Here is a 4,972-nt window from a genome sequence, read left to right on the forward strand (position 1 = left end):
CAGCACGGAGCTGATCAGATAACCAACTGCAGCCAAACACCTCGGTTTTTCCCATCTTTCCCTCTACTTTGGGCCTTTCCTCAGCCCAATCAAAGTTGTTCAGTGGTTGAATTTTTCCAATTTACCCAAAAGTTACTTGAAAAGAAACACTACAGAGGACTAGGGGCGAACAAAAAGGCACCACTGAAACAATTCTGCTTCCATAGGGAACCTGAACAAAAAGCTAATTTTCACTCACATAAAAAAAAGCAAGCCAAGCAACTAAAAGATAAGTATGAAGTCCTACTGAAGGTATGGAGTTGCCTTGTATTGGTACAGGTCACATGCCCTTCTGAACCAGAACAAATTATATTTACCTGCAGCCAGAGGAAGGGAGGAGAGACGAGGAAGTCTCTGTTTAAAGGTAAGTGCTCTTTTAAACACACGCACACACACTGCTCTGTCTTCAGTCAGGCTGGATCCCTTTGGAGGAAACCTGACTCACTTTGCAAGGTTGGCTCAACCCATCACTACGCAGAGTCTTGCTGGAACAGAGACAGGAAGAGTTCCCTCATGCAGTATGTCCAGATTATAAATTTTCCCTTAGTATGAATGCAATCTGGTGATTTTATCTCAATCTACTAGGTCAGAGTCATCTAAGTAGAGAAAGAAAAGGATAAGAGTGCACAAGTACCAGAAGAAGGTTAATCTAGCTGTACAGATATAAACCATTACCTTTCTTCACAAAAGAGCTATCTAAACCAGTCTGCTGAGGTACTTGATGCTGCTGTTCTGCCAAGGTGGGAACAAAACTAGGGTTTATCTCGTTAATATTGCAAGATGACTTATAACCAAAGCTTACAGAAAACTGCATTAATTTAGATGCCATCTGCCTGTCCAACCTCTGTGTTTGTTTTATAAATGTAAAAAATTTACACAGAACATGCAACACTAAGTCTTTATGACATTTTATCTGAATCTCTGAGCCCTACATTGAAACCTTGATCTGGTACAGATCACATGTTGAGCCATGTTTCTAGAAGAGCTTCGTTGAACTAAGCCGATAATCCCCCTAACCATAGCAAACTTTCTAGATTGGTAGATTCTTTTAAACCAGTTTTGGATCCCTGAATCATGCCTTAAATTAGCACATCTGCACACATTCACAGCACCTCTGTTGGAAAAAATGGCCTCAATCAGCCTCATCTTAGAGCTGGAATCCTCACATGTAATCCCATTCCTAAACAATGTCACGTCTGCCTACTTCAGGAACACACTCATACTGCTTTATACTCCCGTTACCATGGAGAAACAAAACAGCTAACAGCTTTGAGGCACATTGAGAGCTTACTTACTTACCCTAAAGCATTCAAGCCTGTATATGAAGGTTCAAGTACATAAACTAAGAATAATATTTTTTCCCCCAGAAATGTAGCGCTACCAGCCTGAAAAGTAGTGATTTTATTGTTGTTTTTGAAGATGTTAAAGCTATCTCTTTATTAAACCACAAAGAAGGCCAAACTTTTTTTTTTAAAGGAGATTAATTCATGCCATAATAGTAAAGGTACTATCTAACCGCACACTATCAAACAGATATTAAGTGTAGCAGGACCATGCTTTCTGACTACAGTATGTTGCTATCCATTGTTAGCAAAGTGAGAAATATCAGTTGATTTTTTCAGATGCCACGTGATTTAATTGTTCTAAGAACAACACTTCTTATAAAGCTAAGTACATAAAATATATACAAAACTGAAATGGATGAGTAGTATTATAACTGCTTCTTTGTGTAAAATGCAAGTTAAGGCTTTTTGCTCTTTAAATTAAATACATTTCTTACACATTTGTCTCTGGGAAAACTTCTGTAAGGTATTTCACTTGCCCTCTTTGAGTCCCATGTTTCAGGAATTTGCCTCTTCCCTATTCATACTTTAAAGGAAGAAAAAAGTTAAGAGGATACAGTCTCGTCATTGTTGTACACTCATTTCAGAGGGTAAATCCTTTAACCCAGCATTTCCTACATCATGCAGATACCAGCCATATCCAAAAAACAGTGTTTGGTAATGTAGACTTCTGAAACAAGAAAGTTCTAGACGAAAACACTTCAGCTGTAACTTGCAAAGATACTACCTGTATGATAATGATGGCCACATGAAAAATATAACATTAATGCTGACAAACACAAATATTCTTCCATTAAAATTGCCCTTTCTTCAGCCTTCAGTATTGCAGGAGGACCCAGAAATTTTTCTTTGCCCAGTTTTGCTCTCTTATGGCCTTGTCTGACCTTCTCATGCCTTACCCTACTTCTGACCATTACAACACACTCCTGGTCTTTTCTGTATGTCCTCAATCTATCTACCCTCAATTAACACCGCCTTCAGAGTTCAACATTCAACACACCATTACTTTTAAAGAGAATATCATTCTTGAAATACTCTGCTGCCTTTTATGATAGCAGGGAGCATGTGGAGCAAGTCTCTTGCTTTCTCTCTTTTCATCTCTCCTCATGAAATCCTCATTAATCATTATTAAAGCTAGTCAGAACTTTTCAGACATTTTTTTAAGTACTAATTTGTCACAAGCAAGGTTGCATGACAAAGAATCAGTTCTGATGATTTGTCAGCCAAAAAAAACCTTACGTATCTATATAAATAGAGCCAATCTATTGGACTACCAGGAGGCCAGGAGCCTGCTTTGGACTAGTAACACTAGACGCTTGCCCTGTTCTCCTCTTCCTGTGACATGCACTACTGCTCACCATCAGAATCAGGCTGCAGAACTAGACTGATCTTGCCTCGTACTATCTATAATCTCTTCATGATATTTTAATACCCAGTGAGGTCCAATTCATCTCAGAAACAAGAAGGCCATTTGCCATAATAAGGACTATTAACTGCATGAGAACTAGATCCTTATCTCAGCCCTAAGGATGTTTAGTGCCTGATTACAAGTAGAGCTCAAGGGACTAAAATCCAGGTTTCTGGCATTGGCTTGGTTAGCCAGTTACTCCTTGGTAGCATCTTTCTCCTATTACAGTTCTGCGCAGTGCCCCCCTTCCTGCCATTGGGCCTCCAGGTGGTTGTGTGTTGTATTCAATATACAACTCCATTTTAAGATACTAATATTATTTTGTTTCTCGCATGCTACATTTAGATGACAGTGTGTTGATGTAGTACTTCAGCAATCCCACCAAGCAGCACAAAGGGTGTCAAAGTTACATTGAGACCACCAGTTGACCCTCAGTCCTTCCACATATGCTAGCTCTCCATACTCATCCCCTAAAGCAGCAATTAGCAAGAAGCAAAAAGGTTGAAAATGGAAGAGAAGTAGTGATGTGAAACAAGGAATAAGGGTATGTTTGTCACAAGTAACGAGGAAGCGCTCCCTCCCCTTCAGTGTCAGCAGGAACACTTCATACTAACTAAAGCAGCTGCATTTTCATCACACAAATTAACCCCAGCCCATGTCTGTCACCCTTCAAAGTTCAAGAACCCAGTGACCCTGTAGAGACAAGAATCCCCCTTTGCCCATTTTCAAGAAGTTGTTTCTCTTGGTTAAAAAAAGAGAAAACAATGAAACGCCAGGAGTCTGATGAATAGTTTCTCAACTCAGAGCATTCAGATACTCACACAGCTTCTAAGCCTGGCCTTAGAGAAAAGGCTATATCCTCCAACATCAAGAACAGGTATCATTTTGGCTTTATTCTGAGTCATTCGGAAGCTTACTGATCACAGACATATCAGGTGTTACATATGATCTAATTCATGAAATACTCAGGTCAGAAAAATCAGATACCTGCCATATATAGACATTTACTAGAGCAGGGCTATGAACTTGAGAAAGTTATATTAACTAAACCCCTCTGAATAGAGGTCAGACAGTGAAAGAGGAGGTAGCATTGTGAATCAACTTGCAAATATTTTCCTGATAGTGTGAAACAACTCTTTCAAGAGAGTAACAAAAATTTTATCTAAGGGACTATTAAGACAATCCAAAGCAGGCTTTAGAGTGTCAGCTCTAGTGTACCTTCCTGCTCGTATACCTGAAGAAATACATGGTCAATACATTTACATAGACCTACATGATCTCACACGCACAAACTAAGTGGGGCAATTCAACTGGCAGCCAACAGACCAGCTCTTGCCTAATGCAACTTCTTTGATCAACCTTTTAAAATTTATGTATTAAACAGGAAAAAAGCCACATTTAATGTCCCAATGACTGTCTTCTTGAGTTTTCCTTCCCTTCCTCCATCCCTCCCTTACATTTTGCCTGCTCTACAGTACACACACTACATTCTACACTTCTATCATAATTTCACTCTTTGAATACACATTTCTTTTTCCCATCTTCTGATGCTTTGGACAAAAAGGGGAATCAGTGGCACCAGAGCACCATGAGGTATTAGGCCATCTACCCTATTTCCCCCCCAAACCCAGGTCAGAAAATTCTTTTCACAGATGGGGTGAGGTCTTGCTAAACAAGCCAACATGAAAACCCTAAAGATTAAAAAATATTGTACGCTAACAAAAGTTACTACCATGGTTGAACCCCATACGTTAAATCTGCAACAGGCAATTTTGAGTAAGCAAGCTATTTTTGAATATTCACTAATCCCTGCTAGCATGCTTTCAAGATGGCCGTTTTTGTAGTGTGGGCTTGCCACAGGGCTGAAACACTGCACATTAGTTGATTTACACATCCCAACAACAGAAAGTTCAATTTTATTCTTCCTGAAGCTGTTGGTTTCTTTCCTTTAAGTGCCACAGCCTCAGAAGGCATACAGGCAGACAGAGGCAGTCCCTCAAACTTCTCCCCAGAACTGATTCCTATATAGGAAACATGCCCAGTATGTTTGGGGTGGGGAAGGCAAAAACAAAAAGAATAGCTAGATGCCAGGGAGCTTTCCCTGTCCAGGCACTTCTCTGACAGTCCCACAAGGCTGGTGCTACAAAATAGTAAGGTCTGCTGAGGTAAAAAGCATCAGAAA

This window comes from Cygnus olor, chromosome 3 (assembly GCF_009769625.2).
Source record: "Cygnus olor isolate bCygOlo1 chromosome 3, bCygOlo1.pri.v2, whole genome shotgun sequence".
Classification (NCBI taxonomy): Eukaryota; Metazoa; Chordata; class Aves; order Anseriformes; family Anatidae; genus Cygnus; species Cygnus olor.